This window comes from Sparus aurata, chromosome 10 (genome assembly GCF_900880675.1).
Source record: "Sparus aurata chromosome 10, fSpaAur1.1, whole genome shotgun sequence".
Classification (NCBI taxonomy): Eukaryota; Metazoa; Chordata; class Actinopteri; order Spariformes; family Sparidae; genus Sparus; species Sparus aurata.
The window spans coordinates 31,476,291-31,503,138 of NC_044196.1; the positions used below are offsets into that span (position 1 = coordinate 31,476,291).

At 39.9% G+C, this 26,848-nt stretch overlaps 1 protein-coding gene across 1 annotated transcript in view; it reads right to left on the minus strand.

Moving 5' to 3' along the window:
* The window catches only part of LOC115590183 (phospholipid-transporting ATPase ABCA1), a 171,989-nt gene extending 145,141 nt beyond the window's left edge, over positions 1-26,848 (minus strand). The window contains exon 1 of the mRNA XM_030431448.1: positions 26,578-26,848. The gene's annotated coding sequence lies outside the window, so the exon portion shown is untranslated. The remainder of the gene's footprint in view (positions 1-26,577) is intronic.

The window sequence follows — 26,848 nt, forward strand, 5'->3', positions numbered from 1 at the left end:
GCATTAAATGAAATGAAATCAATTACATGTTTTTCAATGTACAGTGATTTTTGCATCACCCGGTTTTACTAACATCCATGTTGGGAAGCCAGGGAGGGATCACATCTTTGTTACTGCACCAATGGCTCCCGACAATCATGATCTGCAGGGCCCTGAGTTAACTTCAGCGCACATCGTGCTGTCCGGATGAAGCTACTTGCTGAGTTGATGGCTTCTGTTAAACAGTAGAAGCAGAAGTCTGACTAAACTCTGCATCTGCTAACTGTGGGTGCTAATGCTGTTTGGGGAACTGGCCCTAACAAATTATAGCATCTAAAAAAAATTATGATTTTTCTCCACTGTGCATATGGACAGCCTATGATAAATGGGCTAATAGTCTGCCAGGCCACAGCCAGGTGTGACACCTGCTGCCACACTGGCATAGGGAACCACAGAGACAACTGCGCCAGCCCAGCTACTTGCCAGCATATTGATGGGGCCAAAGTCAGCAATGGTATCATCTGCAGTAGTTGGTGCTGCTCCATCGGTTTGGCTCACTGGGCCAATCACTTGTATTGGTGAAGACTTCTATCAGACTAAAATGTGTTAACAAGTCTTTCGGGATCCTGGGTGCAGTTCAGAGAGTCAGAGTTTTACCAGTAGCTGGGTTGGATGTCACTGACATTTGGACAGATGGCCTTGATGCTTGCATTGACTCAAGCACAACGCACTGCTGTATACTTTAGCATACTTTTAACGTTGATTAGGCTCATTCCTGTTTCTTTTCACTGGCCCAAGTTCTAACAAAAAGTTGAGTTACCCTAAAACGTTATCCCTTTTGGTAAATACGAATGTGTTTGATCTTTTTCAGAGATTACTGATTTACAAGTCATCAGGGACGGACTTGTAAACAGAGGGTTACTGACCTGTGAGTTGAAGAACACTTTTAAAGAAGCAGCATTTGTGCTATCATCTATGATGCTGCTCCGAACATTTAACTCTGAGAAGCATTTCCCAAATGTGATACAGCACGCTGTTTTACAGTCTTCATTTTCAAAGCGGGGAAGAGACAGTCCGACACTTGCAGCAAAGATAAAAGAAGCACTAATGAGAATTTTTGCTTTTTTTTTGTTTTTTATCTGTGTCCCTAATGGGGATATAAGCTTTCCTAAGTATTGAACTGCGTGCCTCTGCTATCTGTAAATACCTTATTTATTCAGTTTATAAAAGCGAAATTTAAAACTAACAGGTAACTCGAGAAGAGACACAATAAATAAGGGGAAATTTTCATTTAAATCCAAACGAGAAGCACTCTAGACAATCAGGTTTCAAAGAGTGACTGAAAACATTTGACAGGGCACACCGAGCTCATTTCACAGGAATCAAACTGTTTGTGGATGCTAATCTCTTTTCCCCATTCACCTGACAGTCAGTCACAAGAATGCTAATATTAAGATGTACACATTATGTATATTGATGTTATACGTGCCAACACATTTCCACCGTTCTTTCCTTAAATGCTTCAGATATACAAACAGCTTGCATACTTGGAAATAATATTATTACTACACTCCTTGAACCTTGTCAAAATGCAGCGTCTGACCAATAGATGCTCGAGTGTCTACAACTTCTCCATCTACCAGGCTCAGTTTTAAGAATGCTAACCAAATTTTGGGCATCACCCAGCCTGATGGATGGCCCCGGAAATCTTTTACTGCAGGCATGTCTAAACTATTCCACAAAGGGCTGGTGTGGCTGCAGGTTTTCTTTTCAACCAAGCAGCAGCACAGACCTGACCTGACTCATTTAATCAACTGATCTCATTCTTCAGAAAGTTGAAAATGTTGAAAATGTGTGCTCTTGACTGGCTGGAACAAAAACCTGCAGCCACACCGGCCCTTTGTGGAATAGTTTGGAGATGCCTGTAGTTTACTGTGAAATGGTTTAAGACTTCATCTGTCAGAGTCTAGCTGCAGAGAAGCAATGACAAGAAAACAAGTGAATGAATAAGTGAAAAACATCTGCCAACAGGGTGGAATCAAGTGACTTGTGCACAAAATGTTTTGCTAGTTCCCGACTTTTTCTCAAGTGGGAAAACAAATTGATCAATTTGTAACTTTCTTTGTTAAAAAAACATATCTTAAGAGGTACAATTTTCAAATTTTAAAGGAAGACAGAGCCTGACATTCTCAGTCAACACAAGTTATTTGGTGGTTAGGGACTTCTCTGGCATTGCTCAGCCTCCTTTGACTTCACTTTTGTCTGTTAGAAAGAAAAGCAGCAGCTGCTTTAAAAGTAGCACTTAAGGGCGGGAAACATCGTGCTCAGAATGCTCTGGCTTTGGGAATGCATTAGAAAGGTGTAACTTCAATATATGCTTTAAATCCCTTTGATTGGTCGAGGCAGAGGGGATCGACCTTCATTATCAACTCGCAATACAACATGAGGCCTCAGGAAAGACCATAGAGGTTATTCAACACCTCCCTGACACGCTGCTGCTTCTCTCTCTCTCTCTCATTATATATATACACATATATATGTATATATATATATATAGGGCCGCTGTATTGGATCCCTTTATTCTGTGCTGTATGTTTTTTTTAGTTATGTTCATCTGCAGTGTGTCCACCTCCAGTGACATTGCCAACAATGTGGATGTGCTCGCAAATCATTTCTTTCCAAGGCGAAATAAAAATAACAACTGATTGCGTATTGATTACTGCCAACTGAAACAATTACAGGCAAAGCATCTCGTCGCTGATCTCGCTCCACTGCGCTTGAACCTCATTGTGACTTGTAGAGATAACGGGACCCATTTTGAGTGTTTTCAAAGGACCTTATAAATTTGGAAGGATGAAGTCACTGGGCGTTCTGCACCCCAGACCCTTATTAAAAGTATAAATGGTGTTAGGAATGCATTGAAGCATGTCTGAACAGAGGAAACTATCAAAAGTTTTTTCCACCAGCACACAAAGGCACTCTTGGGCTGGAGAAGTAATTATTTGCCCCTGACGGCCACATATCTGAAGCCTCCATAAAGAGTTGCCTGAGTGATGCTTATACCTGCTGTCTCAAAGAGATCAACCAGCGTCTGGCTCAAATAAACCTCAGCGGGAGAGTTAAAAAACAGTCTTTGACATATTGTCAGCTGTCACTGTATGTCAATGAGGAAAGCCATACTACGTGCTCAGAGACAAAAACCAAAAGGCTTTCTAATATTGCAGATATCAAGGGTGCACACAGGAGGCAAGTAATGGAATTTCAGTCGTCTATTGGTTAGGGACACCTCACAAATAGACGCGTTTGTGGCTTCTACCTTTCGTTTTCTTCCAGTTTATTCTCATCTATTGTGTGAGGGCCTTGGTTCAATATCTAATTATGTTACCAAACCTGATAAAAAAAAAAAGAAAAATAGGCACTCTGGGCTTGGACGATGGAGGAGGAGGGGAAAAATAGATAGTCATGTAGGTTTTTTCCATTATTTAGGATAAAACGTATTCACAAGTAGACAATTCACACTATGTTATTCTGATTAAACTGAATCCTAATCTATTTTAAGGGCCTTATTTTGTAAACTGTACACAACTCTGAAAATGACGTTATTTATCATACTGTAAAGCCTTCGGAGTGAATTAGTGTTTTAATTTGCTGAGTAGTGTGCTTTGCCCACTGTTTATGGTTCCATGTCAAGGCAAATGGCAGGGTGCTAATGGTAGGCCATGCTCCCGTAGTAAGCTCTCCACCAACTCAGACACAAACGGACACGTATTAATGTCAATTAGTACAGCAGTCAAATCAGCTGTTAACTTGGTTCTTCACATTTTTTCTCTTTAGAAGTATTTGATAACCAAATTGTATTTTATTTCAGGGTTAGCGCCGTCATAGACAGCTGCATTAGCTGCTCACACTGACAGAAAAGGGGAAAGAAACTTTACTGCGGAAGTCTTTTTTTCTTCAGTAGAGACCTTTACTCAAACATACATAAACCAAGTGGAGAGAAGTCACCCAGTTTTTAACATTTAACAGCCAGATGTAGAAATTCAGAAACACATTTTTTTCCATCCTGGCTCCTATATACCGTCCCTCTCTCTATCCTCGCTTTCCTGTCAGATAAAAGCAGAAAGTCGGAAAAAATAGTGACAAATATTTGTCATGTTGCAGATTTTGCCTTAGTCTTTCACATTGTACATCATTTTGACAGACAGGGCCACAAAAATTCTGTCACAATCTATTATTACCTGTCATATCTAATGATAATTATCTCTGTAGCTCCTCCTGGTTATTGAACATGATCAATATTACTTGCTTGTCCATCATCCACAATATCAATTCCTCTTTTGTTTACCTCGTTACTTCGTCAACGCACAACTGTTTGACTTACTTAAAAAAATACTTTAGATTTGCCAGAGCATGACATGACTCAACAATAGGTGTCTAATGTGTGCACTCACCACCAACTGGACAGGAGGGTGTACTTCACTCATAATAATTCACACATAACTGCTGAAAACTGTCCATGGTTTATGTGTGCTTGGTTGAAAAAAAAAATGAATAAATACATACATCTTTTTATAGATGGTTGGATAATGCACTCCAGCTCATAGGACTCTCTGATAATGAACACAATTATCTTCTCCTCACACATCCAATGTATTATAGAAGGCATCTTGCGCCACATTCACAAGACAGCAGTGTATTAATCTGAAAAAAGATATGGCTTTCAATTATAATTTCTTGTGCGTAAGGAAATGAAATGTGCCCCACAGACAAATTAAGTAACAAATAATGTGGATCAATTTTAAACTGTAGCGAATAAGAAAAGCATATAAGCGTGTAATATTCAATGTTTTCTCTCCCCACAGCTTCAGTTGTTGATGTTGTGGTTGTGATTTGCCTGGAGGCTGCATGAGCTCCTCAGTTTAGCCTTGATAAAAGGTTATATGATTAAGATATCAAATGTGGGAATTTGGTGATCAGCACACCACACAGCAGCACAGCAACATGTTTTAATTTCATCCTTTGCCCCGACATTGAACTACACTATGAGTCAGCCAACGAAGCTCAACAAAAGGGTTAAAAATTCAATTTCTGTTCAGAGCAAAGCCATTTTAAAATTCATTTCCTTTTCAAGGCTTTTTGAATGTTAGATTTTACAGCGATATCATCCTTATTTTTGTTTTTGTGGTTTACAGGAGAGATTTGCTCCTTCATAAATGAGCGTGTGAGATAATAATTCCCATATTTCACCCTTGGAAAACAGCACTGTATAGGCTTGCTACCAAAAAATACCACATATTTTATTGTAAGATTACAGTAACATTTCAAACTTTTAACACAGTATGTTATTTTTGAATGCAGAAGATGTACTCTGAGGATGTTATGATGGAGCAAGGGATCATGGGGGTTGTTTTATTCACTATTACACAACTACCATTGCCTGAAAATGAAAATCTGTCTCAATCTGACTTGTTTCCAAGTTTTATTTCCTCTATGTTTACTCTGGATCATCAACATCCTTTCTCACTCTCTGACGTATGACCTCAAGTTTTCCCTGGTGTGACAGCTATAGGCGACCAAATAAAACACATTGTTGCCTTGAATAAAATCACACATTTCTCCGGGTTAAAGCACAGAAATATTAGCCTTCAGTAAGCATACAACGCAAATGAATACATGACAAAGTTCTAGTCTGCTTTAGACATTTGAATGTGGCGATGTTTCGCGATATCATCCTTTTAAATCAATCTTACAGGATTAAAACAATCTAAAACAGGTGCAGCATGTGAGAAGAATAGGAATTATGTGATGTTGAACACTTGATATTTAATGCCTTGGCTACAGAGTGGGAAATTAACATTTTAAAACGAGAAATAAATGTTTGAATTTACGCTTTTGTGGCCAGACTCATCGATATGCTTCACTTTGTGGAAAAGAGCTCCAATCTATCCTGAACATGTTATCTCAGTCCCATATTTGATTGCCAGAAACTGCCATCTTACTCAGACATGAACCAAGATCTGTTCAGGTACAGGGTATAAAAGTAAGACTGGAGATGCAGTGAAAGAGAGCTGGACTGCAAACGGGCTGTTAACTCATCACAAAGTGCAACACAATCACTGTGTTCCCTGACCTATTCTTTACACAACAGGGCCAGGGTAACACAAACACAGATGTTATAAACCGATCCCAGCGTGGCGTTGCAGACTTAAGCTTGTGGTGGAAATACAGGAAATTGACTTGTATCTCTTCATGCTGTATTTGAGAACAAGAGGTAGCTCGGATTCACCCTGCTGCATGAGGGAAGAGAGTCGATAAAAGGTGGATAAACCGGCTGGAGGAGGGTTGCTGGAGCTGCATCGGGCTCTTAATAAAGAACAACACAGGAACACACTGGATGGAGAAGCATCTGCATGCATGGCCTTTTCCTTACACTTCACAGAACAGTACACCTGACTTCAGAAGTACCAGATAAGTCATTCCCTGTCATGTAAATATGTGGTACATCTGCAATGCACCACGGCTCTATACTGCACCAGCAGAGACAAAGCATTATGACATCTAAAAAGAGTGGATTTCTCCATTTCACATATTCACTTTGGTGAAAGACAACATTATAACACTATTCATGCAGGCGATTTTACAGCCTCATGTTAAGCTATAAAAAAATCTTTGGGCGGTTGGTAAACTGCCATAAAAGTGTGAAGCAAAAGGTCAACACAATATATTTTTATCTTCCATTAGGTACTCTTCGGTTTCTCTCCTGACATATTTTTATCTACTCTTCCAAACTGTATGGCTCTGGGTGACAATGGATTTCTAAAAGGTTTGACCTTGGATCCACACCTTCCAGTGCAGACGGCTCAGGCGGATCCAAATTGCACTCTGTTCAAAGCCTGATTGGCATTTCAAAAACAGTCCATCGATTTGCTCAGGTTATTTCCTCCATTGTGACACACTCTTCGGGCTGTTATCCCAGCAGGAAGTTGACTCGCGGCTCGGTGTAAAGAGCAGGCAGTGACTGCAGGCTAAAACCGCGTAACCAGCAAAGCTTGAACTAAAACAGCAGTCTTGACCACACGCTGACAGCGAAGCAGAGCTGTATACAAACATAGGCTGAGCTGCACCTACGTACCTGACAATAAAGAAGCTATTAAAAGCAAGAAGGATTACCCAAGATGTCATACATGTTATGTCCATAAAGGGACAGTACAGTGCTGAAAATCTTTGGTTTCCAAGGATGCAAGCCTCTATATCTTTAGGACCCTGAGTGATAAAATAGCCGTGGGGTTTCCAGCTATGAGTAACGATCCTGTCCCACCTCCAACAGGATGTGGACTACGCTTTATTTATGAAGCCTGGGATATGTCAAGGGTTTCATTGGTATATCGTTTTCCAATATGCTCCAAATTGAAAAATAATATATAATATATAATGCAGAAAGAGATGCCGGGGAAATTTAGGATAGGAAATTTCTCTTAAAGTTTACGGTTTCAGTGCACTGATGTCAATTTGAAGAACAGTTTTTTGTTAAACTTATACCTGACATCCACTACATATGTGTCTGTGATCATCAGATTTGGGGATCATGGGAAGATAAACTTGTCCTCCCTAATATGGCTATTTGCATTAGCCTTAAAACTTGAGTGTTAGTCACACAAATGAAGCCTTTTAATGAGAAAGATTAAATGTAAGTATATTTGTTTTTCAATTTTAGCCACCATTTAGTGCAATGGAATTAATCAAAATTTCAAAAGACAACTTTTAAAAACAGCATTGTTAAAACTGACTGACGTACAGGAACTGACAATTGACTTTCCTGTTGCCACTTCAGCTGCTTAGTTTGAAGCTTAAAACCTTGCACGTTTGTCCTCCTGTGCCAGGTGGTTGCCTACAACAAGGGTAGACCAAAGAGAAGCATTTACCTGGAGTCTCAGGTTCCAGAAGGCTGTGCTCAAACCCAGACCCAAATGAACCCTTCATCCACATCTCTTCACAGTAAAGCCGCCGGCCTGACAAAAATATTTAGCCCTGCCACTCTCTCGATATTGGATATGTCACCCTCCATTGCCTGTACCATGGACCAATGTCAAACTCATTTTGCCTGTGGTGATGTTCTGTACCACAAGCAGCACAATAGCTTTCTAGGAGATGATGCTGTCTACGAGAAGAATTTCGAAAAAGATGAATACACCGTTCAGCTCAGAGGGTTATGACTGTAATGTGTGGATGTAAAGTGACTTTAATACAAGATGTATGATTGTTTAATATACACCCAGATTCATGCAGGTGTTTTCACTTATTTATTCAGGACTGCGAGCGTGCCGAGACCAGGCTTGACTGACATCTCCTTCATTTTCTGTCGAGTATGCAAAGATGGGACAATCTGAAACGTTTCTATTGGTATATTGAGTTTGGTGGCCTCACATGATTCCCAGCACAACAAAGGCTAATCAGCCAGAATAACTGAAAACACCTGTGTGGGTGTTCGGGGCTTTTCATTAAAAAGGGAAAAAAGGGCTATTTAACATGTACTGAAACATTTTTTCCATCTTTACACCAATTATCAGTCTCTTGAGTATTTAGCCAAATGTGTTTTCCAATTACCCCTTTTCTGTTTGCCTACACTATTATCCTTTTAGCATCACCAATGGGAAAAAAAGAAGAAGAAAAAAAAGAAATCAAGGTCCTTTTTAGCCGAACTGGCAAGATACAAGGACTGACAGGCAGAGAGAGTAAGGAGGGGCGAGGAGGGCATAATACCGGCAACACAGTGACAACCAATTTGGCAAAACAACCACTGCCTGGCCGCCGCAGTATGCTATTTCACCAGGGGAAGAGAACTTTACATGAAATGTCAGGGCAAACATTGACCGTGACAGGCTGACCATCGAGGTAATCCATTACTGTGCTCTGATAATGGCGCCACTCATGGAGCCTCCAGGAAACTCTCTCTGCGAATCTCCCTCAACACCCTTGGGGTCCAGGGGATTGTGGGATGACTGTGAATGATGTGAGTGATGACTGTGAAGATGAATGACCGTTAGCGGAGCCAAGCCTAAGCCGCAGGGAGCAGGCTGAGACTTAATACACCACCTTCATATAAGTCTTCCGAGTCCAAGAGACAAGATCAACCCATCTGCCTCAGTCGTTGTGCCATCAGGTGTAGCATTGTCGTACGGCTTCTGCAGAGCATGTGTTAATTGGGGGTGGTTTTACTGTGTTAATACCCAGCTATATGAAGATATATGAAGAGATGCTTCCTAGCAACACTGTCATAGGAAATTAATGAAGCATCGATTTAAAAGGAAAGTTCAACCAATGAATTCAAATAAAGTGGACTAAAGTGGAACAGTGGGTTTAAACTAGATCTACTTACTACAGCGCCAGAAGTCTGTGTTACGTCTCTCGCCGTCTCTGTCATTTCAACAGATGAAACAAATCAAGAACGAATTAAGCTTTAAAGCCACCAGTTACATTACTGCAAGACCTGCAGCTCCAGAGGTTGCCAAGCAATCTATTTCGATGGCTATGGCCCATGCCGGCTTAATTACACACATCCAATCCAGCTCCCGAGTGCGTTCCGTTAAGAATTAAATGTCTATTAACATTCTCGTGCTCAAGTTTCCGAGGATGCATTGCCTTAAGTCCGCATAAGCGTTAACCTCCATCTGTATGTCGTTCAAACATCAACACAAGACCAACACAGGCACTGTGTTGCTGTCAGACACGATGAAGGTCAAACCACGGAGAATAATTTATGGGCATGCTGCAAAATAAAATGACAATTATAGCCGCAGGTAGCTCTGTGGGCGATCAAGAGGAACACGGATATGGTGGATAATTGATTATCTGACTAAGGCTGAATTCAGCATCTGTGGGAGGAACAGAACTGTGAACATGTATTCCAACTCTTAACAGTTTGCTTTGCCTTTCCGCCAGAAGCACATTTGTTTTGTTTTTTTAAATTAGCCAACAATTCAATACCTGTGTTAAAAAAAACCTGCACCTTGAACTATAACGTTTATTGATGCAACAGTATATAAGCTATACCTTGTTTTTACTCATTTACAGATTTTGATGGCTTAAATTCACATTTGTTGGTACGTTAAATTATTGCCGGAGTTATTGGACATTTTACTCCACGACATAAAATAGGCTGCATTTTTGGTGAACCTTAAAAGCTGCTCAGACATTAAGAGACTATGAAATAATAACAAAAATCACTCACAGGGTAATTTCTGCACAATACGACCTGTTCATAGTTTATGTACATTTTGTCTGTATTATTCTATAGTTTTATTTAAGTTTGATTTCGTATATAAGAGTTTCACTAATAACAAAGGAGGTTTAGGTTATAATATTGCTACTTGTACTTAAGTTGAAGCAGTATTTATTCCACCACTGGGTTTCAGTAATTTCTCATTTTCTCCATCTCAAACATAAGTAGTGATCATTTATCAAACATTAATCATGTGGCAATTCAATAACAAAACAATAAGAGCGTCAATGTAATGAGCATCGAACAAATTATAAAGGAATGAGAACATTATAAATCCAAGTGGCGCAATCAACTCCACAAACTATTGCAGTTCATTAGTTACAGATGACACTAGCTGCCTGGTTGGTTGGTTACTCTGTCCCACAGAAGAAAACAAAAGACATTACACCCCATAATCTCTGATGCTGCCTTGGGCTTAAACATAATGGGTGAAATATGCATTTCATCTTCGTGAAGAATTGCTAAAAGAGGCCTCACAAATCTATTCACAACAAGTTTCTCGGCAGAGAGGCGTCAAACATGGCTGAGCTCATCTGTGGTCTGGAAGCATCCGCAATATATTGACTCCCCAGAGCTCCTCTATATGAATGGTTAGCAATTATGTCCTCCCATCATTAGTTAAGTTCAGACAAAATGGCTAGCAGAGTGCTATTTGCTTCTGCATATCTACATGTTTCCTGTAAAAACAGGCATCTAGGGACAGATATAAATTGCAGTTTACGATAGCCAATAGCACTGAATATGTGGTCTGCTCCCACAATGTGACAAGGGGAAGACAGTACTGAGCATGGATGGAAATGTACTGTTTGTGTCCACCTGCCTCTGTGGCTGTGACTGCAATAGGCTATTTTATAATAAAGGAAAATACTGACATGCTCTCTTTAGCTTTCTCATAAACACAACAGAGTGCCAATCTTCTCCATGTGGCCATGATGATCATTTTATTGTATTAAAATCATTTGCACTTGTATGTGAAGTACTTTCGCTCCTGTGTCCCTGTTTGTACTTTCAGATATGTGCTTAATTCTATTTAATTTGACTAAAACGTAAATCCATCTTTACTTACGGCTGGTGAAAACCATTTCCTGATTTTGCTCTTTCATTGTAGAAAGCTTTTCAACAGCAACAAAACGAGGGCTCATATTGTGAAGCACTATCACTGCCGATGTTTGGTAATGGGGAGAAACAGTACTAACTGCTCCTTTTACCAGGAGCCAAAGCCAGGGATCATCCCGCTGCTTTTAAATGTCTCAGACTAAAGGCAGGCGAGATACCTTAGAACAGGTTGCCAACTTCAGCTTGTGGCACTAAGCAAAAAGTAAAGTGAATAAGTAGGACCCTTAACTAGCAAACAGAAGGTAACAACTAACGCTATCAACTTTAGCTAACAATTAAAGTTATCTGTGTATCAAGAAAATCCATTAATCACTTCAGTGATGAATTCCTGGTCAGGCCATCACTGGGTAACTGTTAGTTAGCAGCAGTTGGCGGTTACCTGTCTGCCAAAAGCTGAGTCAGAGTGAAAATCATCAGATATTTCCCTCACAAAAGAGATCCAGTTCCTTCCAAATAAGTGAAGAAAGTTTTAAAATATGTGTCTGCCTGCATTGTCGTCTTTACAGGTTCACCATGGCGTCCTAAAAGTTCAGAGAGCCTTTCATTGGACGCAAACTTAGTGTATGCAAGTGCAAGTGCAGGATGGACGAGAAAACTCCCGTATACCGTTAAGAATGCCATTTTTTGAGGGGAGCACTAACATTCCTACATGGAATACAAATATACATGACTTTTTCTTTCACCACTTGCCTTGCAGATGGACAAGACAAGCATACGCTCAGAACCTCTTGGAGTGCCGACGGGCAGCCAGACGTGTTGCAACCCATCAACCTATTAACTCCAAGTGTATAAACAAGTTCATTTCCTTCTCTGCGGAGCAAGTCAAGCTGTCGGATTCTCCTTAGGCAAATCATCTACATGCCTGCTCTATGGGAGGGCAACACACACATGCAGATGCTCCTCCCTCTTCTTTTAACAAGCCTCATTCAGTCTGTGGATCATATCTCTGAATATTTAAGCACGTTCGAGTAAGCAGGCTGCAAGTGCCTTGACTGACAATAAAGAGGAGGGAGGCAGAGATGAGAGACTGGGAGAAAGAGGAGAACGTGCTGAAATGCAAAGTTGCCCACCACTGTTCCTGTCATCTGTATTCTGGGTCACTCTGAGATACTAATTTATTTATTTTATTCCCTATCTCACTTCCCATTCACAAGGTCTGGGGCTTTTCATATCACTCTGTGTGATGGAATGTACCCATTGTTCCCCTCTGGAGATTAAACTCCATAAATGTCAATTTGAAATAAACTGTGACAAAAGCAACTCAAAGTCCAACCCTAAGCTCCTGGGGAGGGGAAGGCAGAGTGGTGGCAGTGAGTCAGACAGGGGGGAGGGAATTGGGGGATACTGGGAGGATGAGACGAGGGGAAAAAAGAGAGGGGAGTTGGGAGGAGGGTTCCAAGATGTCCTCTGATGTGTCTTGGGCAAGAGAAGACGCAGCCAAAGTGAAAGTGTCTGAGAAATTCGAGACTGAGCCGCCAAGCAAATCCTTTTTTATTCCCCGTGCAAAACAGCCATCTTGGAGGAAAAGTGTTTCATTCCTGCACATTTTCCGCCACGGGCGATTGGAGGAACCATCCACCAACACATTGTAACATGCCACACGAAGTTTGGGTGAGGGAGGTTAATGAACCCACCTTTTCCATCATCCCAGTGGGCGTTTTTATGGGTGAAAAATTAATTACTTGTGACAAATACGCCGGTGCTTGGACTAGCCACCATTTCTGCCAGGCGGCCTGTGAACAAAAACATTTTTCCAATGCGGTTATATTAGCCGTAGATTCGCCCAATCAGTGCCCTGTGCAGGAACTCGAGTCAACACAACCGAAGCGGCGTCCCCAGACTCGGTCACAAAACATGACAGACCATAAAAAATGCAAAGTTCCTGAGCTCTGACACATGATGGCATGCTGTTTCCAGAGTAAAACACTGTATACTTGCTGCCATTTTGTCTTTACTCTCCAAGGGAACAGCCATGTGAAATGACAGACGCTAGTCCTTCTGAGCCGTCACTGTCCCCAGCATCCTTACATAGGGAGAGCTGCAGGGCTCGAAGACCTTCTTTCATTGCAGCAAGACGCTCGAAAATGGTAATGAAATAATTTGCTCCCATCTCCCCCACAAGCATTCCCATGATTAAAATGACATGTTTTAGTGTCCCCCGTTAGCAGCATATTGACCCCATTAATCACGTTGCTAAACGCCGTTTCCTTTTCCGGATCGGTCAGTTTGATGAACTGTTCATTGGCGTCACGCGTTGGAGAGTGCCAGGAGTCTGAACCGGAATTATTAAGCTAATAAAGAATATGGAGTTTTAATAATTAATATCATGCTGGCTCATGATTGCATTCATTGTTCCTAGCAGACCACCATGGAGACGTGATATTGCATACAAATGAAGAATTAGCTGTATGACTAAATAAATATAAAATGTTTAAAGAGCGCCTGACACCAAAGACCACAGCTTTAAACTATGTGAAGTGCTGCCTAGGAAATTAGACCAACTGTCCCTGTTCTCTTTGTTGATGACTATTAATACACACTGGGTATACTGGGTATACGAACATGGCTCAGTTTACTTTAAATCCTTTGAGCTGGCCAAAGAGAAGTGACCCTGAAGAAGACTATTAATCCTTGCCCACGATTCATACCTGAGAGAGAAGAACAGGAAGAGGGGGAGAGCTACAAGCCAAGGAAAAAATAAACTATTTCATGTGGATCTCAAATAAAAAAAAAGCAAAGGAGGTAATTCAACAAGGCTATAGACACAACTGTCATTGAAAGCGCTGAAGTATAGCCACAGCAGGACAATTAAATAGCTATCCATTTGCTCTAATGGCCGCATTTGGCGGAGGAATGACAAATTAGAATCCAATGAAGTTGTACTTATTATAGCTGGATGCTTGCCTTTTAATGTGTGCACGGTGCCACCCTGAACTCACAGACAAATTACCCAGAACACCGCAGCAATGTAATATTTATTATGTGACATTGGACAACGGACCCCTTCAGTTAAAAACTTCCACAAGAAAAACTTGAAAACTAGAAAATGTCAGCTGCCACAAAAGACTCAATTATTGTGTTTGAAGTAAAGACAAAAACACCCATTCTGGCATCAATACCATAACGAATCATCTGTCTGTTGTATCATTGCCTGGTAACAACTGTGGAGCTGTCTGACTGGACAATAATCTCAACCGCCACACATAAAAACAGAAGAATTACAAAAAGAAAAAAATGATTGCAGTGCTGTTGGGAGTCACATCAGCCTGTGTGCTAAACGTCAAAGTGCTGACACTATAGCAGACAATACTTAAATAAACATTGATACTTTCCAATCTCTTGAAAGCATCCACCTGCCAGCAGAGGTGTCAGAGGATGAAATTAGCCTATAATTTCATGGCTAGTACATAAAATAAACAATCAGAAAGTGCATTCAAATGTACAATTTAATCAATCCACTTACCGTCCTGGTGGCCTGTTGGGAACCGGACCTAATTGACAGTATTTGTGCAGGAATACTAAATAAGCTATGGCATAGATTGCCTTTAAAGCTCTCTTAGTGGGACATGCATAATTATGGAAACACAGACACAGATGCTCTGGGTGATGTGATGGCATCAGAAGGCTCACTTAATTTAATGCAGGCCCATCATTTGTCCTATGGGAGCTTTCTCCTAATACATGAGCTTATTGCAGATTTAGTTAGATACTAATTTCAGTCACATAAAGGACACTGCCAGAACTGCTACTGCATGAAATGTATAGGACATTTATGAAGGTTTTATATTAAATTTGTTCCCAATAGGATAGAGGACATGACCTGCCTGAAAGGATAAAGAACTCCACGTTCTTCCTCAACAGTACAAAGCTGCCTTTCCTTCATCCATTTTTGACTATGAAAGTTTTTAAACTGTGTCAGAAAAGACACATTTGCACTCTCACAGTTTGACATTCAATTAATATAAAGTTTAACCCTCCTGTATACTGTAATAAAAACGTAAAAAGGAGTCACTGGCAATTACTTTACTACTTTTCTAGGTATTCATCAGTTAACTGTCTATAAATTGATTGTGAAAGCAGCTTATTACAACCTATATTTGCATAACATTGTTTGGTTGCTGTGGTAATTATTGTGGTACAGTAGCAAAGGAGGAAGTCAGGCGACATGGTATAAAGAAACCAAGAGTCAACGTAGAGTTATTTCACCTTAGCAGTGACTTATTAGTGACTTATGTCACATACATCACATAACATAAACTACATGCGTAATCCTGGAGAAACGTAATCTCATTTTTTTTGTGCTGCTTTGTTGGTACAACAAAATGAGAATACAAGCTTTGATTGATTGATTGATTGATTGATTGACTGATAGATAATGTATGTACATAAGTAGAATAACAGAAGTTATATTCTTATTTGAACCCAAACCACAATATTTTCCGGAACCTAACCAAGTACTTTTAGTGCCTCAACTTATAAAAAATGTGAATGTATAAAAGCTCTTGTACGCCTGCAACTTGTACGCTGAAACGCTGATGTATGTCTGTCAGGAGTCATTTTGCAATCAAACTATTCAGTCATTTAGGCCTGAGGATGTATTAGTGTTTCCTCAACCTTAAACTAGCTATCTATCAGGCACTTTTTTTCAAAATGATGTGCCAGACACTCGGCTGTATCCTCTACTATATGGTAATGCCTGCGAAGGCTCATGTAGACTTTTTATCCAGGAGGTCATTTGTTGCTTTAAATTGCTCCCAAGACAAGGCCATTTGGTTCACTCGTGTATGATCTACTGGAAACCGCACAGCGTCAAAGGCTCGAGAGACTTGTCTTGGTTAGCCTCTTCGGGGGAAGAGAATACCACAACTGTCCATGATATCAGATATAAATGAATGGCTGTACTTCTCAATTGAAATAGGTCTTGCTAAGCTCTGGGGTCATTAGTTTGGGTTTGATGGAAGAAGGGGGATTTTGACTGAAACTCATATCTCAGGAGACAATGTAAGGTTGCGGCAGGTGCAAGGATGTCGCGGTAACATGGGAAATGGAGAGCATGGATCATGTGCTGAAGGAGCACCATCTGTACCGGTGATGGATTTACAACACTGCTGTATGTTTTGATGACAGAGTCGACTGGCGGGTGGCCTGAGAGGAAAGGTCATGCTTTAAAGTGGAGAAGATGTAATACACAAAGACGATGTTTGTCAGTGAGAAATATAACAGACAATAGACCGGGCAGAATCTGGAGTCTGCTGCGTTTGATATCTTTCATATGCTTTTGACAACATATCGAGGGAGCACGGTATCTGCTCAGAAAAATAAAGAACACTGTTGACAACACAGGACAGACTGGAATCCCAAAAGTTCACCTGCCCACATCAAAATATTAAGGGAGCATCAAAGGGAGAAATGAAAAGAAAACGGAAGCCTCGAGCTGCATTGTGAGAAAGACATCATGTCCAACATGTCTGGTAAGCAGCTGGCACTATTATCAACATACCTCAGCAATATTTTGTTTTTGGGGGGGGGGGGGGGAGTGCATGATTTGTTTGGCAGCCTGCTGTTTATTTGAATAAGTCATTTCCCAAACTTGACAAGTGACTTGAGCCTCTGATTTCAACGCGTGAAAATACAAACAAGGAATGAAAAAAGTGTCAGTGCCGGCGTGTTCGTTCACTTTCTGAACATACTTTATTGGCACCGTCGAGGAGGATAGGTGTGACCTGACAAGCTGACAAACCACCAGTGTGAACCAGGGAGCTGACGAAATAGGGTACGCTTGTTCCGTTCAATAGTTTGAATGGATGCGCAGGGAGACTGAAAAAAATAAATTTAAAAACACCTCAGATTTTGTCCCTGCTTAAAAAAACATACTGGAACACAGTGCAGCAAGTGGCAGACAAAATCCACAGTTCCTACAAGCTTCAGGATTGTCGCATTATTGCACTGAAGGCAAATTTTATGTGATCAATCCTATCACTTTAAGCAGCAACTAGCCAGCCCTTATCATACACTGCAAAATCCATTTCAACCCAGAGTAGACAGCATTACATTACCTTCTAGAGGTAAAAAACTACAGTTGCAATGAACACTTTAGACTACAACCAGGGGCCATTTTCACAAAGCACCATTAGGAGTTCTCCTTAATGCTGGTTAAAGTTCAGGGCGAAGGTTTTCCTCTGAACAGCTGCTGTATTAACCAAGATACCGACCAGTACTGATGTTAGAGGGGCCGACTTTACTCTGCCGCTATTTGGATGACATCAACGTTTCTAAATCAGTTTGCTCACGGTGTCTACAGTGATTGATGACAAGTCTGTCAGTCATAAAATAACCATCAACACATAGAGTGTGAAAAGGAACTACACTGGATGGATAGAAGTAATTGGATTGATATCAAACTTTAGGTGAAAATTAAACAATACAATCATATAGATTATATTATATTAATATAGGTTAAAAAAAAGTAAAAATTACATTAAAATTCATGTAAAAAATAAAGTAGCTAAATCAAACAACAAATCAACACACGCTAAATCAATAAAATCAAATTTTATTTAAAAACTGTGCTTGATCAAGATGTCAAAGTCAATTAAAGAAGATTAAAACACAACTTACATTAAAATTTGATTAGGCCTACATCAAATTTGAGAAAAACAAGATAAAATAAAATGTCAAATTACAAAAAAATAAATTAAATTAAACCCTGGCGTTAGTGGATTGTTTCAATTTGTCGATGAGCTGATTTAATTCATCAAATCATTAAATGTTAGACTTACTTAAATATTGTTTTTCACAACACTGACACAGTAAGTACAGTACCTGCAGCATGACTGATTGTGAGCAGATCTTTCTCAGAGGAAAGACCTGATTTTAGTTCTAAAATGAAAAAAACAGCACAAGACCAAAATGTCACGAGTCCTAATATAAGAAGTAATGTGCAAATTACAAAAACAGAAGAAAATAGATTTAAAAACGTTCGATTATGCTCGCGGTTGCAGTTTCGTGCATTTTGCAAGAGTGAAACAAGTTTAACGTCAGATGAACGATTTTTAAGCCTTGAAGCAAAGTGTGCATCATTGGATTTACACACACACACACAACCTAGAACATGACGGTGTAGTACATTAGAGAACATTTCAGTCGACCCTGTTAAATAAATACCAAGCATAATTGCAAAAATCCTCCGGTTCCCTCTACTTCTGCTGCTGTGCAGTGCATTTCCACCGCGTATTCCAAATAATTTATTATTCAAATCAGCATTCAGCTCGGTGTACTCTTGACTTATCTCTGTTATGTAAATATCTTAAATGTAAACAGTACCCGACTGCGCCTCCCACCTTGATAACAGCACGCCAGGTACAGAAATGTACAGCCCTCCTTTCAAGTACAGTATTTCATGCAGAATAACTGCCATTAAGTCTGACATTTGCGCAAGCAGACCCTCTGCATAAAAATCAGCTGTATTACAAACTGGCTTTTCCTCCCTCTCCATCTGTCTGACAGTTCAATTTCCTGTGCAAAGCTTTAATTTGGAGCATCTTCTCTATACTCTATCTGGAATTTTTATCTTACAAGGTCATCCAGACATACAGAAGCAAAAAGGGGCCACTGTGCAGATATTCATCTGCAATGTGATTTCTTATTTTACCCCATGTCACTGTAAACGCTAAGCAGAACAAAGCTTATTTGCAGGGTTGGGGGTGGGGGGTCACTTTCATCTGTATTCTCTTAAAACAGCTAGTGGGCATTTAGTTTTGACAGCTGCTGCTGACAGATACAGAGAACACTTACAGAAAACATATCAAATAACTAAAGGCCAGAAGCCTGATGTCTAAACGCGGTCAGTCCTATTGGACCTCTTCTTAACCACCAAGCAGTCGGACTGTGTGCTCTGACAGCTACAGATCGACCTTATCAAATGAGATATTCCACAGTATTTAGATGCAAAACATGGCGGTTGAGTGTTGCACAACAGCAACACATCTAACACGGTACATCTGTTGAGTTGCACCAACAAGAGAAGCTGGGAAACACATGGCTATACATCTCACCCGTGCACATACACACACACACAAAAACAGAAGTAGTGTTTTATTGATTGAGGAATGCGCTTAAAGTAATTGCCTAAGGTCAGTCTAGCTAGATAAACTGTTTTCTGGCTTCATTAAAGGAAACCACAACTTCTCTCCCAGTCATTAAATGTGAGTTATTGACTCCTGGCCCCATGACATTTTGATACAAAAGCAAAGTCCTGCAGATTTTAGATAAACTGATTGTTTGCTGCCCTTTGTCTTGTGAAAAATGTCTTTATCGGACTTACTCCCATTCTGTTCTGCCACTGAGCGTGTATAAATGCGGCTATTTTCAAAGAGGATGGATGGATATGACTCACGGCTTGATATATATCCTTTAGATCTGTGATGAGCAGCAACGGCAAAAGTATTTGTTTGTTTCTGTGAGTTGTGTGAGAAAATTGGTCCTGTTTCATCTGGTAACTGTTACTTATGCTAGACTTAATAACCATTTCATCCTTTAATTATTAATCGTAATGATTTCTGATCTTTTTGAAAAGTATCAACTGCAGCACTGGCAATAATTGTTCCCAATAATTGAATAAAAATCTATTTACCTGACCTGGTGCTTGAGTTAGATTGATCACAGCGGACATTTTGTTTTCATTGAGCTGTTTAGTGCAGATTGGTCTGAGAATGTGCAGCGCAGCATCACAGCTCAACAATAACACAATTTTAAAAACAATAACAACAGGCACAGCGTTCACCACTGTGACTTACACCTCGCGGGCTACAGGAATGAATGAAAATCAATGGCTGCCCTGCAGGTAAGAAAAACACGCTCAATTATTCAAGCCACTGTTGGTTACGTCATGGGAAATGTTCTGCAGCAGTAATATAATGGATGTGTGATTTTAAACTGGTGGATACATACCTGGACATGGCAATAGTGGTGACTAGTGGGTGGTGCAGGCCTGTCAAAAATATAACAGGGTTTCTGCAGGCTTGAACAAGTCAAATTTAAGACCTTTTTAAGACCACTTTCAACGAAATTTAAGACCTACACGAAGTACAAAAAAGCAAGGAAAAATAAAGTCCCCCAATTACTTTCAAAAATAACAAAATCTATTGCCATTCACAGAGCAACTCAAGCAATTAAAAATGGAGTGTGTCCGTTATTATAGTTTTCAAATTTCATTAGTTTTTATTTTAATTTGTTTTTTCAGTTTGCTTTTTATTTCAGTTTAGTTTGAATTAGTTGAATAAGTGATTAAGTAGCTTTAGTTTAGTTTTTATCTGGGAATTTATTAAATTTATTAAATTCCGACCGGGCTGTTGGCAAAATGCCACTTACATTCCTAATACTTCAGACAGAAGTACAACACACGGAGCTGACTGTGAATCTCACCAACACATTTCCCCGAAACAAAAACAAAAAAGGCGACGACGGAAGCGGTGAATGAATGTACATATTTAAGACCTAACTAAATGTAATTTAAGACCTATGTGCAAAATATGGACGTATTAAGACCTAAAATTGAGATTGTCAAATGTTTTTTAATACTGTTTAAGACCCCGCAGAAACCCTGTATAAACAGATGGAAGGGTAAGAGTGAATTAAAGAACTTTCCCTCTAACAAAGTTGTGGTCCGATATTAACCAATTGTGCCACAATTCAGGACAAACCACTGAACTCTTGGTTGTATCCATAAAACAGCAATCCCCGATCACTTAACCACTGTAAGACCTTTTATAGTGCATGAAATGATAACACAACAGTCCAGCTAAAGCAAATTCGCCTAAAATCTTTTAGGCTAAAACTATTGTGTCAGTGCCAAGCTAAAAGCATCAAGCAGCAGTTCCGAATATACACAGGAAGCAGGAAATATTGGTAAATGTGACAAAAAAGGGGGCTGAAAACTAAAAACCCAACCTCTTACTGCACTGGAATATTTATACCTGAATCTGCCACAGATCAGTTCAGCTCTGTTAGCTTATATTAGAACCTGCACGGCTTCAAAGGCAGAGCTAAATATGTATTACTGACCCTGACATCATCGTGATGTTAGCTGGAAAACGCCAGTGCAACTCTTTTAAGTCCAAATCAGAAACTAATACATGTTCATGCATTTTCACAGACGCTGTTGGACCTTCACAGCCTGGTAAACGAAATACTGTGGAGAGACGTCTGTATGCACACGGACCTGTCAAACACATTAGAGACGACAGAGGACAGCAGGCTTCTGCTGATGCAACATTTGTTAACTAGATACAGAGCATGACTCCATTCCATACTCATATTCATGATTTCACCAGTTTCTTTGCAATGTTTTATCATTAGAAGTGGTAGCCAGTTATGACAAAATCACAAAAAAAGAAAACATACCCTCTCTGCATCTATGCTCTCACTTTCTTTAACTCCTTAACATTGTACACTCGAATAAACTCACACTATAAAACACCTACATCCAACCTTTGACTCAGCATGTTGTTTCAGAGAGCAATTGATTGAATTTAAGCCAATTAAGAAAGTACAAGCAGAGCCAATTAGCGATCTGAATGCTTAGTTCAAAGCCTGAAATCAAGCTACTTAATCATTGCACAAATCCTCAGACTCTCATACACAGTCTCCTAACGCGCAGCAACCAGTCGGAAGACTTAGACTAAAGTGCCTGCTCCTGTGGAGGCACTGGAAAGTGAGCCTGTTTTTGTTCCAATGAAATAAAATGCAATTTGAGTTCAATGCAATTCAGAGGATGCGATACATTTCATGACAAAAACTAATAATCCTACATAGATTCAAATCTCATCTGGTTTGAGAGCAGGAAATTCAAGGTGACTGTTGCAGGAGATTTTATGCAACTTGAGCCTGGAGCTCCCAGACGGCATCTCTTCTTCCCCGGGAAAAATCCAGGCTCAACCAGGCCGCTCGGCCACCCAATTAGAAAACATGGCACTTTACGACCGCATCGTTTATATCTAACTGTGTGCCCTTACGTGCTAGCATCCATGATATAACCCGGTGTTGGTATTAGCATCCAGCCATATCAGCCCCTGTGATGAAAGCAGATGTGTACACATTAGTAAGAGTATCCCTTTAGGAGATCCCATTAAATTGCTGGATCGCAGCAGCGTCCAATCAACAGTATCCACAGAGAATCCAGAGGAATATATTTTTATTATCTTCGCGGGGGCTACGTATACAGTCGAGCTCTAAATGCTCTGAATGCTTCCATGCCTGGTTGAAACACAAGAGAAAGCCCTTATCTTGGCTCTCCATGGCATATTTTTGAAAGAACACTGATTATAATCAAGCAAGGTCAAGAGATTAATGGATCAGTGAGCTCATTAGAGCCACACACTGCGTTCCTGGGAACTGACATCAAGAAACCGTACACTTCTTTCACTTCAGCCCTCAGAGGAGGACGTGTGCCGTTTTGGACATGTGAAGAGAACAGACACAGCCTGTATGTTTTGAAAGATTTTAAGATGCTGGTGGTGCATCTGGGAGCAGCGCACCTATCCTGCCGTGACACTATCGCCACAGTCAATCTACAATATGCTGATTCTATCATAATAAAGAAAATTGGCTCAATCCCCGAGGAGAGGGGCCCTAATAGAAAATAATTCTGCCCTTGAAACACTCCGGGCCTGGCTTTGATTAGATGATGCTATCTTTGTTTAGACTTGAGCATCTGGGGCAGGACCATGTGTTCATATATTTAATTAAAATACCATTGCCTGCCTCTGACAAAGGGTACTTATCTCATCAAAGTGTTCACCCTGGATTTTTTCTCTTAATTCAAAAGATTATCTCTGTTGATTGGCCATAGAAGGTGGGATGGACGGGGCAACAGTGAGTACTGAATCTATTGGCTTGTCAGAATACTGGCGCATCTGCCGTCCACCTTGACGGCGAGCCAGATATCATCGCGGCACGCCATCTGGCTCCGGGACAGAACTATTTTACCTCTATCGCCACATTTTTTATCATTCATCGAGAGGTGTGTGAGAGCATAATTACAGTGTCATTACGGCTGTCGCAACCTTGCTACAACAAAATTTGTATCACTGACCCTCTAAAATGACCTTTGAGCGCCGCTACAACAAGCTTTCTCTACCACTGATACACTTTGAGAGTGCCATAAAAACTGTGGGCCAAATATATAGTGCCGTCACATTTATTTCTCAGTGGGGCTGCAGATATTTATTTTACCATTTTATTTTTCCAATAAATCTGCCAATTATTTCCTTAAAATTAAAAGCAAATGTCAAGACTATAGGTCGTTTTTGATTCATGGGAAGGCCACAGCTCAGACACCGATCAGAATCACAATCAGAATCAATCAGAATCAGAATACTTTATTAATCCCCGGGGGGAAATTGTTTTTGTTCCAATGCTCTGTGCAAAGTAGAAATAGAAATACAGCATGAATGAAACAAGAGATAAAGATAAAGATATAAATAAAATACTAAAATAGACAATAAAATAAAACAAATAATAAAATAATAAAGTAGACAATCTGGAAATATATACAATATACAGTGAAATGGTTGTAGCGTTATAAATAAAAAAGAGAATGAGTAGTTATAGTTTTTTATTTTATATAAATAGCGATTTGAGTCCAATTTTCAGAGAGAGGGGTTGTAAAGTTTAATGGCCACAGGTAGGAATGACTTCCTTATATTGATAAATCAAATTGATTGATTCATAAAAAGTCAGAAAATGCCTATTAAATTATTATTTCATTCAACCTACAGTCTAAAGTCAAGGAAAAGAGCCAGATATCTGTGGAATGTTTGCCATTTCTTGCTTGAATAACTGATTATCAAAATGACTGTCACTTAATTAAGAACCAGGAATGAAAACAACTGACTGATTATCAAAATAGGTGGCAATTATTTTTTCTTTAAATCCATTAATCAAGCGGCCATTATATCCTTAGTCAAGGACAGAGGGGACCTTTTGCGTCTGCTATGTTTTTGGCAGGGGAGGGTGAGGCGAGTGGTAAGCAGTTGGTTAAATCCTTCAAACTGGACACCATGCTACTACTCCAATGTTTGCTTTTATTTATGTTACTGCGAAACATCAAGTATGTGTTTGATCTGATCTGAGGAAGGTCATATTCACCCCAGAGGTCCTAAAAGGCAAAAAAAAAAAAAGAAAAAGGAGGAAAAACAACTACTGTAGTGTTTGATCACAACTCAGAAAGTGTGTTATCCAATCACAATGCATTATGGAAAATCGCTGTGATCCAGTCCACTCTTTCAAGGTGAACCTGCTGCAACATCTCAACTCGTGCCCAGACCGACTGTAAACAAGCCCGCGGCTGAATTGACCTCAGAGCTTTCAGACCGCTGAGACCAAGAACCAAGTAACAGGTGAACTACATCATGCTGCAGCAGCCGGCCTGCTTATGTACTGTATAACAAACTCCATCCTGTGACCCGCGGTAACACACAGAAATTCCCTGGACGGCCATTACCGCTTTCCCCGACTAGCATGCTCCTTCTCTCGTGGCCTGTGCACTGAAAATTATCCTCCAAATTAACTCACAGAGGGCCTCTGTGAATGTCACGTAACCTGTTTGCCCGTGGCGTGAGGGGCCTGCTCGCGTCTCTCGGGTGAGTAAGTGTTGTGATACTGTCAGGCATTAAAGGGGTACGAGGGGTTTTACTGCTTATCCCTCCTGTCATAAAACAAGGCCGTGATGGGACGCGATGGAGTGTATTTATGAGTGACCAAAAGTGACAAGGGTAACTAGGGAATGGGTTTGAGATACAGGGAGATGCATACAGGGGCCGTGTAAGAGAATTTGTAGGGCTGATATTCATGTGATATGTCGGAAAGCAAAAGTAAACAGGATAGAAGAAAAATAACCAAATTACTCTTCATGAAAACGTGCTTCTATGTGACTAAATCAATGCCGAAATTCACTTCATTCCAGCTCATCATGTAAAAAAAATTGATTTTTTTTTCCTTTGACAGTTAACTGAATAACTTTTGATTCTGATAAAACAATTTCAACAGTCAAAGACGTCAACGTGGGCATCTGAAAATTTCTGATGTGCACATTTTACGAACATATGAGAGACCAAATTTACCAGTCACAAACATTTATCTTTTTAAAATAGCTGCCTCTGCGGCTCAAATAATTTCAAATGAGCGTCATCTTGCTGCTTGTTTTTTTTCACAGCGGTCTCTCTGTTTTCCTTCTGCCGTTTTCTTTGTTTCCTTTGGTGGCACAACAAAAAATAAATAATCTTTCTACAGTTGTTTTGACAGATGCATCAGCAATTTGGCCACAGATGATTTGGTCCTTTTAGACCCCTGTCAGCTATCTCATGTTGTTTTTTAAAAACTCGACGCCACATTGCTGATAAACAGCTGCCGAAACTTAAATGTCATTCAACCAAAATCAGCAGCAATATTCATAGAGTTAATGAGAATACGGCAGGATCTAATTTATTCTTCCCTCCCTGCTGGATAATTGAACTTGAATTAGTAAAAAAAAATAAAAAAAATGATTTTGAGTTAGTAAGCAAACTTACCACATTTAAATAGGGATGCAAAACTACAATAATATAGCCTAATCTGAATTGAAATATGGTCAACTGCAATATCCAAATTGCAAAAGCTGCAATAAAGTTGAAGGTTACTAAATGTCTAAATGTAAAAATAGTGACAAAACAGCATGATGGCCAGTAAAGAAGTGACGCCCTGGCCTACAAATCTTGTATGTTTGGTATAGACCCTAATAAATGTCATATAATTATAATTTTAATACACAAAAAATGACCCTAGCAAACTGATTTCTTTTAACCATATCGTGAAGCCTTAGCTAATATTGGATACAACATCTTTTGAATGTGCTGTCATATCTAAATAAAACTGACATTAATACAACTATATGTTAAGCTAAAACAAAATCTTCTTTAAATTAGAGCATTTCATTTCAAGGGAAATATAAGCACTATAAACCTGAAACACTATAAAGACTGAGACTAGCTTACCTCAAATATAGCAGCTGAATAACTAGTACAGTTAGCTTGTTAGCATAACGTACATTTGACCAAATTCAACCTTGAAGCTTTTTTTCCCCCTTCGAGGTAGCCCAAGTTAAAAGTAGCTAGCGTTAACTCGACATTTCAGTTAATTCCCAACGTTTACTAAACACTATAACTCACCTTTTTGCGTCTTTTCCAGAGTTGTTTTGTTGGCTTGTAGTCCGTCATTGTGTCTGTAAATGTTAGCTAGTTAGCCGACCTTTTCCAGCTAGCTTGGGACGTAGCTTAGCCTTGTGTTGCATTTCCATAATTTCATGGAGAAACGGCGCCTTTCCATCCTTCATTCCCACGTCCAGTTAACAAAAATAACATTTTTACATTTCACCGCTCCTTTCTTGTCCACCTGCCACATTTTAGAGGTAACAACCCAGATTATAACACCAACTAATGG